Below are 14,769 nucleotides of genomic sequence, written 5' to 3' on the forward strand. Positions count from 1 at the left end.
CGTGTTTCCCTCTCATTTTTCATTTATATTCAGGTACATAACCAATCAAATGTCAGGAAATAAAAGTAGAAAATGAAAGTAACATTTTAATTGGTTGTAAATTCTAACACTTCATATGTGTTTTTGTCATGTAATTTACCTCAGGATATTTAGACAGGGCTACAGCCCAAATGGCTCAATGGAATTCCACCAAATTTGGGAAAATGGTAGGGACTGGTATGTAGTAGGGCCTATTCTATATTTGGTGAAAGTCTCTCCAGTGGTTTTTATGTGAATTAACTCTCAAAATTTTTTGGGAGCGCTCACCGGTGCGCGCCCCGGTACGCGTACCGGCAGCGCAACGGGAGTCCTCCATCTTGTGTTTCGGTAGATTTGAGACACAAGATGGAGGACAAACAACGTTGGGAATGGGTAAAAGGGGGCACGGTAGACACCCCCATGACCCCCTAGGTTTTCTGAGGGGGGCTTAGGAGGCCCATATAGGCCAAAAAAAACCAATTTTTTTTAAAAAAAATTCGCGTGGGGAGCGCCCGGTACGCGTACCTGGGAGCGTACCGGGGAGCGTACTTTGGTGAAAACCAGTGAAAAAAGTTAGAGTAAAATAATCATTTTGAGTGATCAGAGGTAGGGTAGCCCTGAAAAGAGCTTTTGGGTTCTCTGGCTGATTTAGGTACCTACAAGTAGGTTCCAATGCACAGTCTTAAATTCAGGAGGAATATTCTATTCCCCTCATCTGAGAAGTGCACACCATCTCCTCTGTAGATATCTTGCATGTTGTAACGCAAGTTATTGTTGTATATTGAACCCATTCCATAGTCTCTCATGTATGCAGAAACAGATTTATTCACATGTGTCCGTGCTTTCTCAAATTGTGGACAAAATTGGTTGGACCACTTCCATTTCTGTCTTTGGCATATATTGGAATATACCAAGGCAGTTTGTGGAAAAAGTGTCATCAATTGCCCAAAGGTGTCCTTTAAAACCATTTCCAGACCTACCCCAGTCAAAGTGCCTAGGTCATTTCCACCACAGTGCAAAATTATTAGGTCAGGGTGTGGCAGATGGTAAAAGGTTTTCACCAATGGTGTCAATTGATGACATCTCAATCCTCTTTGGCCAATCCACTTGATGTCTACATTTGGTAAATCAAGGTTGTGAAAATCTCTAATAGCTGCATACCTTTGAGCCCAGTGGATGCAGCTATGTCCAATAATCCAGACAGAATACATGGTGAGAGGAGGTTCTGGTGCAGTCAGATGAAGTGTGGGAATGAAATGGCAGTTGGAACAGTAGGAGTTTGCAAAAAAAACTGTGGAGTTTCAGTGCTCTTGAATCACAAGCAATGATTGGTGGATTCAGATAGTTGAAAACTGAAAGTTAGGGTGCATGGTTCTGTTGTGTGAAAGAAGTAATTTGAATGGTTAAGAAAAAGTTATTTAAAGAAACATTGCACCGGATAAGCTGGTGTATTGAGAGGTCAAACATCCTTGTTGAGTTCATTTGCAACATTGTAGAATAAACGTTTAAACCTAAGAGCTAAGTGAGGAGGGAGATGCGATGGTAACAGGTAGAAAGGGCTGAGGGGGGAAGGGGGTTGGTTTGAAAATAGAGAGGGAAGAGTTTTGATTGGTTAACATGAGGGATATGTGTGTAGAATTAGATATTTTCTGTGCCATTCATGGTTGCAGTGCCTGGAGTACATACCTTTTGCTCTGCTAAAGAAATATTGGTGTGTGTATCTGACACTGTTCTCAATCTTCCAAAGCATTTGTAAAGGTGAGAAATGATTCATTTAATATAGATAGAGACTTGTATACTCTATGGAGAAGATTTGGAAGCAAATTGTGGTTTTTTAATGTGACTTTTTTCATGTTTTTTGAACATGCTTGATAAAAAGTTGTTGCTGGAAAGAGGAATTGTATTTTGTAAAAATGTGAAGTTTCAGTAGTGACCTGGAATGCTTGTACATATGACCTGCGCTTTGTTTCTAAAATGTTATTTAAAAAACGATTTTTGGGCAAATGAATGGCTTTTACATTTTTGAGAAGGAATACATAGAGTCTGGGTGATTAATTAAATATATTTGAACCTTTCACAATCATGTCACTTGTGTTACCTCAGATTAGGAAGCACATTGAGCTTTTTTGCTGTTGGTTTGTGTCATGTTTTTTGATAATGCTTGGTATCAACATTTGCAAGATAGAGGATTTGTATTTTGTGAAATAGTGAGGTTTCAGTAGTGAAATTGAATGCTTGTACATAGGACCTGCGCTCTGTTTCTAAAATGTTATTCAAAAAATGATTTTGGGGCAAATCAATGGCTTTTACATTTTTGAGAAGGAATACATAGTGTCTGGATGATTAAATAAATATATTTGAACCTCTCACAATGATGTCACTTGTGTTACCTCAGATTAGGAAGCACATTGAGCTTCTTTGCTGTTGGTTTGTGTCATGTTTTTTGATAATGCTTGGTAGGAATGTTTGCAAGAGAGAGGACATGTATTTTGTAAAATAGTGAGGTTTCAGTAGTGACCTGGAATGCTTGTACATAGGACCTGCGCTCTGTTACTTAAATCTTATTTATAAAACGATTTTGGGGCAAATGAATGGCTTTTACACTTTTGAGAAGGAATAATTAGTGTCTGCATGATTAAATAAATATATTTGAACCTTTCACAATCATGTCACCTGTGTTACCTCAGATTAGGAAGCACATTGAGCTTCTTTGCTGTTGGTTTGTGTCATGTTTTTTGATAATGCTTGGTAGGAATGTTTGCAAGAGAGAGGAAATGTATTTTGTAAAATAGTGAGGTTTCAGTAGTGACCTGGAATGCTTGTACATAGGACCTGCGCTCTGTTACTTAAATCTTATTTATAAAACGATTTTGGGGCAAATGAATGGCTTTTACACTTTTGAGAAGGAATAATTAGTGTCTGCATGATTAAATAAATATATTTGAACCTTTCACAATCATGTCACCTGTGTTACCTCAGATTAGGAAGCACATTGAGCTTTTTTGCTGTTGGTTTGTGTCATGTTTTTTGATAATGCTTGGTATCAACATTTGCAAGATAGAGGATTTGTATTTTGTGAAATAGTGAGGTTTCAGTAGTGAAATTGAATGCTTTTACATAGGACATGCGCTCTGTTTCTAAAATGTTATTCAAAAAACGATTTTGGGGAAATCAATGGCTTTTACATTTTTGAGAAGGAATACATAGTGTCTGGATGATTAAATAAATATATTTGAACCTTTCACAATCATGTCACTTGTGTTACCTCAGATTAGGAAGCACATTGAGCTTCTTTGCTGTTGGTTTGTGTCATGTTTTTTGATAATGCTTGGTATCAACATTTGCAAGATAGAGGATTTGTATTTTGTGAAATAGTGAGGTTTCAGTAGTGAAATTGAATGCTTGTACATAGGACCTGCGCTCTGTTTCTAAAATGTTATTCAAAAAATGATTTTGGGGCAAATCAATGGCTTTTACATTTTTGAGAAGGAATACATAGTGTCTGGATGATTAAATAAATATATTTGAACCTTTCACAATGATGTCATTTGTGTTACCTCAGATTAGGAAGCACATTGAGCTTCTTTGCTGTTGGTTTGTGTCATGTTTTTTGATAATGCTTGGTAGGAATGTTTGCAAGAGAGAGGAAATGTATTTTGTAAAATAGTGAGGTTTCAGTAGTGACCTGGAATGCTTGTACATAGGACCTGCGCTCTGTTACTTAAATCTTATTTATAAAATGATTTTGGGGCAAATGAATGGCTTTTACACTTTTGAGAAGGAATAATTAGTGTCTGCATGATTAAATAAATATATTTGAACCTTTCACAATCATGTCACCTGTGTTACCTCAGATTAGGAAGCACATTGAGCTTCTTTGCTGTTGGTTCGTGTCATGTTTTTTGATAATGCTTGGTAGCAACATTTGCAAGATAGAGGATTTGTATTTTGTGAAATAGTGAGGTTTCAGTAGTGAAATTGAATCCTTGTACATAGGACCTGCGGTCTGCTTCTAAAATGTTATTTAAAAAACGATTTGGGGGCAAATAAATGACTTTTACATTTTTGAGAAGGAATAAATAGTGTCTGTATGATTAAATAAATATATTTGAATCTTTCACAAGGATGTCACCTGTGTTACCTCAGATTAGGAAGCACATTGAGCTTCTTTGGTGTTGGAATGCTTGGTAAGATCATTTGCAAGATAGAGGATTTGTATTTTGTAAAACAGTGAGGTTTCAGTAGTGAAATTGAATGCTTGTACGTAGGACCTGCGCTCTGTTTCTAAAATGGTATTTAAAAAACGATGTTGGGGCAAATCAATGGTTTTTACTTTTTTAAAAAGGAATAAATAGTGTCTGCATGAGTAAAGAAATATACTTGAACCTTTCACAATGATGTCACCTCTGTTATACGATATTAGGAAGCAGATTGAGCATTTTTCTTGTTGAATTGTGTCATGGTTTTCGATGAGGCTTGGTAGCAATGTTTGGAAGAGAGAGGAAATGTATTTTGTAAAATAGTGAGGTTTGAGTAGTGAAATGGAATGCTTGTACATAGGACATGCGCTCTGTTTCTAAAATCTTATTTGAAAAACGATTTTTGGGCAAATGAATAGCTTTTACATTTTTGACGAGGAATAAATAGTGTGTGCATGATTAAATAAATATATTTGCAGATTTCACAATGATGTCAATTGTGTTACTCTAGATTAGGGAGCAGATTGAGGTTTTTTCTTGCTGCATTTTGTTAAGTTTAATGATAATGTTTGGTATCAACATATCCTAGATAGAAGAATTGTATTTTGAAAAATAGTGAGGTTTCAGTAGTGAAATGGAATGCTTGTACATAGGACCTGCGCTCTGTTTCGTAAATCTTATTTAAAAAACAATTCTGCAGCTAATGAATGGCTTCTATATTTTTGAGAAGGAATAAATAGTGTCTGCAAGATTAAATAAATACATTTGAACCTTTTACAATTATGTCACCTGTGATTTCTCAGATTAGTAAGTAGATTGTGCAGATAAGGTGAGGCATGTCCAGGGGTGGAAAGGATTTGAGGCCTGTGTCCATGAGTGCAGTGGAGAGGACTCACCTCCTCTGACCCTTGGACAAGCCTCACCTCATCTGTGCCCCTTAGACAGGCCACAATATATTGGGTATAATTGATGGTAACAGGGTGCAGATGAGATGAGGCGTGTCCAGTGGCGTAGATGAGCTGAGGCCTGTCTAGGGGTGGAGATGAGTTGAGGTCTATTCAAGGTTGCAGATGAGGTGAGGATTGTCCAGGGGTGCAGAGGAGGTGATGCCTGTGTTGAAGAGTGTAGTGCAAGAGAGGTCTAGGTCTGTCCAGGGGTGCAAAGGAGGTGAGGGTTGTGTCTAAGAGTGCAGTGGGGGATAGGCTTCATGAAGTCCAGTCCAGTGCACTCTTAGACACAGGCCTCACCACCTATGCTCCCCAGGAGAGGCCTCTCTCCCACTACAGTCTTGAACACAGGTGTCACCTGATCTGTACCTCTGGACAATCCTAACTCATCTGCAACCCTAAATCGTTTTTTAAAGAGGCCTAAAGGTGACATCATTGTGAAAAGTTCAAAAATATTTATTTAATCATGGAGACACTATTTATTCCTTCTAAAAAATGTAAAAGCCATTCATTTGCCCTTTAATCGTTTTTATATTAACATTAGGAAAACTGAGTACAGGTTATATGTACAAGCATTCCATTTCACTACTGAAACTTCAGTTTTTTACAAAATACAATTTCTGTATGCAGCAGAAAATTTTAATGAAGCATTAAGAAAAAAAATAACAGAAAGCAACAATAAAAAAAACACAATGTGATTCCTAATATGAGGAAACACACCTGACATGATTGCAAAAGGTGCAGCGGAGGTGAGGAAAGTCAAAATGGCTTTCATGATTGTGAAATTTGCTGAGGAGATGAGGCCTGTGTGTAAGAGTGCAGTGGGAGAGACGCTTTATGAAGTCCTGCCCACTGCACTCTTGGACACAGGCCTCACCTCCTGTGCTCCCCTGGACAGGCCTCAACTCATCTGCACTCCTGGTTAGGCCTCACCTCATCTGCACCCCTGGACAGGCCTCACCTCATCTACACCCCTGGACAGGTATGTAACATCTGCATCCTGTTACCATTAATTTTACCAAAAAATGTAAGGCCTGTCCTGGGCGCACGGAGGAGGTGAGGCTTGTTCAAGGGTCAGAGGAGGTGAGTCCTGTCCATTGCACTCTTGGACATAGGCCTAACCTCCTCTGCACCCCTGGACACAGGCCTCACATCATGTGCACAATCTGCTTACTAATCTGAGGAAACACAGGTGACATGATTGTGAAATGTGCTAATATATTTTTTAATCATGTAGATACTATCTAATCCTTGTCAAACACGTAAAACCAATTCATGTGCCCGAATTCTTTTTTAAAAATAACATTTAAAAAACATAGAAAAGGTCATATGTATAAGTATTTCATTACAGTACTGAAACCTCGCTCATTTACAAAATACAATTCCTTTATGCACCAATATTTCTTTACTAAGTATTATCAAGAATGTATAAGTCTCTCTTATATTCTCTTCCTGACTTACTGTGATTTTCCACCTGTCCCCTTCTAACACCCTCTTTCTGACTTATTCTTTTTTACATCCTGACTCTGTGTTACACTCTCTTACACTCTCTCTTTGACTCATTTTCTCTTACACCCTGTGTTTGATTTATTCCCTCTCTCTCATTACTCCTTGTTACATCCTCTCTCTTATTTAGTTCCTCTTCCACCCTCTCTCAAACTTAGTCTCTTTCTCTACCTTTTACAGCCTCTCTCTGTTTTAGTCTCTTTTACATCCTCTCCCCTTCTAAAACCCTCTCTCTGTCTTACATCCTCTTACACCCTCTCTCTGTCTTACACCCTGTTATATCCTTTTTCTGACTAATTCCCTTTGTCCTTTTCTTTGACTGACTCCCTCTCCTTATTACATCCCTTTTCTGTCTTACAACATATACACTCTTTCTGTCTTACTCCTTCTCTATGTTTTACTCCCTCTACCTGTTTCTTTGTCTGACTCTCTCTGTCTTTTTGTGTTAGTTCCTCTAGCTCTTTTTCTCTGTCTTAATCCTAGTTACATAGTTGTTGTGATATAAACTTAGCTATGTTGTAAAGTAGTGTTTATATCGTTTGCTTATTGTCATTGCTTTGTTCTTTGGTAATAGTGGCCTAAAATGTGTTATCTTGTTTCTTTAACACAGATTGAAATCAAGATTTGCATAGTAAGGAAATATGCCCTCAAGGCAGAGGAGTAGAAAAGATGTCAAGCGGAAAAAATCAAAAACAGCAACGGAATTAAAGCTCTCCTCTACAACAAATACTTCAAAAGACAGGAAAAAAGCTCCTGGTAAGACAACTAAGTCTTTCTTTCGGAACATATGTAGATCAGAAAAAAATGTTGATGAGAATGTGAATAAACAGAAGGAGAGAACGAATTTGAAGAGGAAGGAGAGGCCCCCCAAAAATGTTACTATTGCAGCAGGAGAGAATAATATGTATAGGAATAGAAGGCAAAACCAATTTAGGGACATTCGTAAACGAATGTTTCGCAATAGGGTAGGTTTAAATTTGTTAAAAAACATTAAGAAAGGTAAACAGAGAGCTGCTTTTTACAAGAAAAAGAAAAATATAGAGACAATTGTTGATCAGGCTTTTGAAGTTAAGAAAAAATTATTTATTTTAGTAATCAATAGAATTAGGACACTTAACAAGACAATTGATGTTTTCAAATCAAACAGTAGATGCAAAAGAGTAATTAATCTGACTCATTTTTGTAAAGTTTTTTCTGGAGAATGGATGCATAGTTCAAGTTGTGAGCCATTTTTTAATGAGGAGAGTTACTTCCAGGAGAATGATTTTGTGCATGCAGTTGACAACAGTGGTCGAGCATATGAGATGATAGACGGTTGTCCGATTGAAAAAGAGAAACTTGTGTCTAGAGATGTAGAGGAGGTGTTAGCTGATGAAGTTTTAGGGAGACCTACTAAGGGCCCTGTGTACACTTGGAAGTGTAGTAGTATTTGTAGTGTGCGACAGGATTCAAATGATTTCCTACGTAATTTCTTACGGACATATAGTAAGAAAAGTCTAAAACAGAAAATGAAGATGTTGCAAGACCATGGGCCAGAGGTAGGTAATTCATATTTACCGACTCTTAAATACCGAATTTTACCAATTCGGTATTTAAGAGTCGGTAAATATGAGGGGGGGAGATGTAGGTATTACAGAGTCTGTAAATACCGAATCGTTAAGATTTGGTATTTACCGAATCTGAAAATACCAAATCGGTATTGCCCATTGATTCCTATGGGCCTTGAAGCCCATAGGAATCAATGGGCAATACCGATTCTGTAATTACAGAATCGGTAAATACTCAATTTGGGAAGGGTGCAGGGGGTGTCACTTTGACACCCTCTGGCACCCCAAAAATAGGCATGTGCGCCATGTGGCACACAGACATGCCCTAAGGGCATGTCTGTCTGTCACATGGCTAGGTGTGCATGCACACATGTGCATGCACACCTGAATTCGGTATTTTAACACCCAATTGGATTGTGTGTTAAAATACCGAATTTGTAGGGCCTTTGGGACTCAGAAGAGTCTCACCTACATATGGAAGGTACCGAATCGGTAAAAATACCAATTCGGTATTTTACAGACTCTGTAAATTTACCGATTCGGTAAATATACAGAATCTGTAAAATCTGGCCCCCTACATCTCAAGATGCCAAATACCGGTCGGAAACGGCCAAATTCGGCCGTTTCCGACCGGTATTTGCCAACTACATCGGGCCCTTAGATCCTCGCAGAGTCAGAGAAAACACAGGTTTGCAAGGGTATTCACTGGCTTGTCTTTCTAGAAAAGTATGTCAGAGTGTTTTTCATCATTTTAGGATGTTAGCAGTGCATCATACTAAAATGAGGAAATTAGTGGGAATGTTGTATTATGCAAAAAGTCCAGCACTTAAGCTTAAACAGTTAAACAGTGCTCTTTTGCATGGAACTGAATTAGATGTGAAGAAAATTTGTGAAGAAATTGAGTTAAGTTACTTTGGTGAAAAAGAGGACAGTGTAGAAATTGACACAGTAATAGAAGGTAATGTGGAAGACAATGTACAGATTTCAAGTATAGAAAAGTTTGACCAGGAAATTACCAAGTTTAAGGTGAAATCAAGTGAAAGGCCTAATTTTACTTGTGTGTGTTGTCGACGGACTCATTATAAGATTCAGACTAGGTTAGTTGATTTATATGCAGAAAGTGAAATGGAAAATAATACTGAATGGAAGAATTTTGCAACTTTTTTGTTGGTGGAGAATTCTTTTGATTTGAGTTCTGATCAGCGTGTTTATAAATATTGTTATAATAAATTAAATGAAAACCGAATGCCTGCTAGAGCTGTTCATAATAATCTTGAGTAGGTAGACATTCCTCCTGAATTGATGGATTTAAATACATATGAATCAATTTTGATTCAATGTGTCCATCCTTTTCAGGCTATTGTTCGCATGGAGCCTAAGATAGGGAAATTGCCTCCTTCGGATTTACAGAGAGGATTAAAGGGACGAGTTGTTTATTTGCCTCTAAATTTCAAGAAAAATATTGATACAATTGGTGTAAAGAAAGTGGAAGAGGAACCTCTGGTTGTTCTAGTTAATGGGGTTCCGACAAAGAGTAAGAAAATCTGGCAAGATTTAGTGGATGTTAGGAAAGTCAAAAAGGCAACATTGTATTTGGTCAAAAACAATGAGTACTACAAAGATGTATGTGTTGGAGCAGAGGAAACAGCTGCAGAAGAAGACAGTGATTGTTCAGCCGGCCAAATTGAAAAAGTTGATGTGTCTAGAAGTGAAGAAATATATGAACATTATACTGTTCATCCTTTGCATTCCAAAGAAGTAATGGGGAATGCAATTGACTTGTTTCAAATGAAAGCAGCAAAAGGAAGTCCCATTAGTGTATGGGAAGAAAGTTTGGAAGCTCGTTGTTTTCCACAGCTATTTCCAACAGGTCGAGGTGGACGATATGACGATCAACCACTTCAAATTCCAGCATCTGAATACCGGACTTTAAGATTATATGCTGAAGATCCAAGGTTTCGTCAATGCATCCCATATTTGTTTCATCTACTGTATGAAAGTGACTTGTCTGGGATTTCTTATGCAGTAAACCATATACTAAAAAGTGGAGCACATCTGCAAAATGTTTCGGCGAGGGACTTTATGGAGAAAGTCAATCTGCAAGACAATATTTTGGAATCTCATGTAATCAATCTCATGGCATGTCAGCGTGGTACAAACGAGTATTGGTACCGTCGTCATGGGGAATTGAAATGTATGCTGTAACTTAGGAACTCCTACATGGTTCCTCACTCTTAGCTGTGCTGAGTATGCATGGGACGACTTACTTCAATTTCTACGAGAGGCAAATGCAAACATACAAAATATAGAATTCAAAACACCTGGAGAACTGTGTTCTTTGGATCCAGTGAATGTATGCAGATATTTCAATCATAGATTTGAAGCTATGATGTCTTTCATTACCAACAAAAAAAATCCTCCCCTTGGAGAGGTTTTGGATTTCTTTTGGAGAAAGGAGTATCAAGCGAGAGGTGCTCCTCACATACATATGTTGTTATGGATTAAAGATGCACCCACATTTGGAACAGATTCGGATGACACAGTGATGAGTTTCATTGAAGAGTATTCAACATGTGCTGTTCCGAAAACTACAGAAGAAAACAGTTTAAGGAAACAAGTTTTACGCTTTCAATCACATCGTTGTGGAAAGTACTGTCGTCGAAAATTCAGAAACAAGGACAAGTTCTACACAAAATGTCGTTTCGGATTTCCACGACCAGTGATTTCTAAAGGAAGAGTAAATAATTTGATGTCTTCTCTGCGACATACTGTTACTAGGAAATCACCAAAAAATACATACAATTTAAAAAGAAACGAAGAGTCCAAGTACATCAACTACTACAACCCAGTGATTTTGTCCATGTGGAATGCTAACATGGATATTCCGTTCATTGCTGACAACTCTATTGCTGTGGCTCGATATGTGACGTCTTACATCACAAAAAAAGAAAAGACAGAACTGAAGGAAATGTGGGAGGACATTTCACATGAAAAGAGTATAAGTAAAAAATTATACAGTTTCAGATTGAAGATGTTGTCGCATCGAGAAATTGGAGCATATGCATGTTCTGATCGGTTATCATCAGCAAGCCTCTACGCCAAGTCTAGAACAATTATTTGGGTGAGTCTAGGTCTTGCTGCAACACGAAACCGAGTTTTGAAATCTGTACAAGAAATTGAGTATTTGGCGGAGAAAGAACCAAACAGTACAGATATTTTTAAGACAAACATGTTGGATACATACTATCCTAATAGAAGTAGTCATCTTGAGAACAGTTGTTTGTATGAAGTTCTGCAAAACTATATTTATAAGAGAACCATCAGAGAAGGTATCAATAATGGAATATATGCTATCATTGGGTGTGAAGGATGTCTAGTGAAGCAGAGAAAAGGCCATTTGATTAATCATCGAAAATTGAGTTGCGAAAATCCAGAGAAAAGGGAATTTTACTATTTAGCTCTTTTGCAACTCTGCAAGCCATGGCGTACAGAAGAGGAACTACTTGGAGATGTTCTCTGTTACGAAGATTCTTTTAATGCAACCAAGGATACCATAGAATGTCCTGATTTTCCAAATTTTCTGCAAATGTTGAACGAAGAAATAGAGCAAGAGGCCACAATTGCTGTAGAGATTGCTAGAGACAGTTCTCAAGACAGTCAGAGTTCTGCTTCATTGAGTCAGGATCCACTAGGAGGACTAAGTATCCAAAATGAAGCTGCCACTGCCATGGAAGAGGTGGAAAGAGCCATGGAACAAGCTCAAGATGATGTAGTTAACTTAGAAGATTTGGTGAAACAACTAAACCTTGAGCGGAAACAGATATATGACGAAGTCACAGAACAGGTTGAACATGGATTCAGTCATGAGAAAAAAGAGTGCTCATGTACATCATTTAAGCCTGTCCGACTGTACGTGAGTGGAGAAGCGGGAACTGGAAAAGGTTTTCTGATTAAAGCAATTGCAACTTATCTGCAGAAAAGGACGGAGTCATCACTGTCTTGTGTTGTTACCGCTCCAACTGGGCTGGCAGCACATAACATTAAAGGGATTACTTTACATCGTTTACTGATGCTACCAGTTGAGCATGATAACACATTGCAATACCACAAGCTATCTGGAGATGCGTGTTCTGAAGTTTCCAGAGTCCTGAAGAAAATGAAAGTAAGCATGGTCTCAAATCTAATGCTTGCTTTTGTGCATTTAAGAATGCAAGAAATTCTTAGAACAGACTATGATGTCTTATTCGGAGGAAAACACATTATTGTTTTTGGAGATCTACTGCAGTTGACTCCAGTGAAAGGACAACCAGTGTTTAAAATGCTCACGCATGAAGATACCAGGAAGTGCCTAGGAAGCATTGGAAACGTTAATATATGGTTAAATTTCAAATATGCAGAACTGCTTCAAAATATGCGACAGGCAAAGGATGAAGATTATAAAAATATTCTACAAGATGTAAGAATCGGAAAAGTAAGTGAGCATGGGAAAGAAGCTTTACATGCACAATTAATTTCAAATTTGTATCCAAATGAAAACATTCTTCCAGAGAATATTTTTAAGAAAATTACTGAAAAAAAATCTGGGATATGTTTGATGCCAACTCTGCAAGAATGTTCCATCTTCAACCACAAATTGTTAAAGTTAGAAAATGAAGAGATTGTGAAACTGGAAGCTATAGATAAAATAGAGCATATGGGAGCAACAATTATTTTGTCAGAAAATTTGAAATCAAAATTGGATTCATTAGAGAAGAGTATATCTAAAACTGCCGGTTTTGAAAAGACTCTGAATGTGTGTTTAAATTGTCGTATCATTTTGAGAAGGAATTTAAATGTTGAAAGAGGTCTGGTAAATGGAGCAATGGGTCATGTTGTTGATTTTGTGAATTACAAAAATAGAGATGGAATTGTAATTTTAAAAATTAAATTTGATGGCATTGACAAAATAGAACAAATTTGTCGTTGTTCAGCTAGATTTTTGCTTGTGAAAGACTTATATGTTCGCCGAAAACAGTTTCCTGTTTGTTTGGCATATGCGGTGACAATTCATAAATCTCAAGGTTTAGGTGTAGATAGTGCTTTGGTGAACATTGGAAGTTCTGTGTTTAAAGAGGGTACGGCATATGTGGCATTATCACGAGTCAGAACTTTATCAGGATTGTGTTTGATTGAGTGTGATGAAACAAAGATTTGTGCAGATGTAGATTGTGTTAAAGAATACAATAGGTTAAGAAGAGAGTATGCTCCACATTTGCCTCAATATCCTCTGTTTGAAAAACGTGTGGTAGGCCGAAAAAGAAGAAATGAGAATAATTGCAGTGAGGTAGTAGCAAAAATACAAAAAGTAGATGAAACTGTAATTGTAAGAAGAAAGACAAAAGATTCTGTTGAAGATGTTGTTGGATTTCAGTTTGAAAACAGTTCTGGTGTCAACTGCTATGCTAATGTAGTGGTTAATGTTGTTTTTTTTCTTCAAAATTTACAAAAACAGATTGTTGAAAATCAGGATCAAACCTTCTGCTTTTTATTGAATTCTGGGGCATATTATCAAGGGGGTTTATCTCCGCTTTTTTGGCTTTAAAAGCCAAGAAAGCGGAGATAAAATTATCTCCCTATTACCTAGCTGTCGCTAACACCAGTTAGCGACAGCTAGTAGGAGATAGCGACCATCTTGGGCCCCACTTTGCATGTCAGTGATATTTATCACTAATGACATGCAAAGTGGGCGTGCCAAGATGTTAGCGACTGGAAACAGTCGCTAACTTCGCTATCTCCTATTAGCAACTTTTGGAGATATTCGCGCTAAGCGCGAATATCTCCAAAAACTAACACCTGCCCTGAGCAGTTCTTAGCCATGTTATCCAATGGGAGCTGGATAACATGGCTAGGAGCATTAGCTCGGTAATGCATGAATATCGCTGACTTTTCAGCGATATCCATGCATTGCGGCCGTTTTTTATCGCATTTGCGATAAACCTTGATAATAGCAAGGTTTATCTGCGATAATTTCTGACGATGCTTAGCGTTAAAAAATTTGTTGCTAAGCATCGTTAGCGATAAATATCGCTTAACGTTGGTAATATGCCCCTCTGTGTTTGAGAAATGTAGCAGTGATAGAGCAAAAATAGAAAGTGTTTCAGAAATTCGAAATCTTCTAGACATATGTTCTGGTCAAAATCAATTTTCACAGAATATTCAGCAGGATTGTCAGGAATTTTTAATGTATATGTTTGATGTATTGGAAGATGAAGGTGTAGATATAAAAAATCTTTTTAGCCTTTCTTATCAAAGGCAGCATGACTGCGACAACTGTAGTTTATCAAGTAGTACTACAATAGACACCGAAAGATTTATATATTTGACTTTACCAGACTGCAAATCAGTGCCTTTTAATAATCTAGTTAAAGCAGCGGATCACAATATGGTGTGTACCCAATGTAAGTCTGCAATGCTGTCCACATTATTTATACAAAATTATGGTCAGTATGTCATTTTAATGTTCCAACGATGTAGACCTGATGGAACTAAATTGACAACTTCTATTAAAAATTT

The sequence above is a fragment of the Lissotriton helveticus genome, chromosome 9, assembly GCF_964261635.1.
Source record: "Lissotriton helveticus chromosome 9, aLisHel1.1, whole genome shotgun sequence".
NCBI lineage: Eukaryota > Metazoa > Chordata > Amphibia > Caudata > Salamandridae > Lissotriton > Lissotriton helveticus.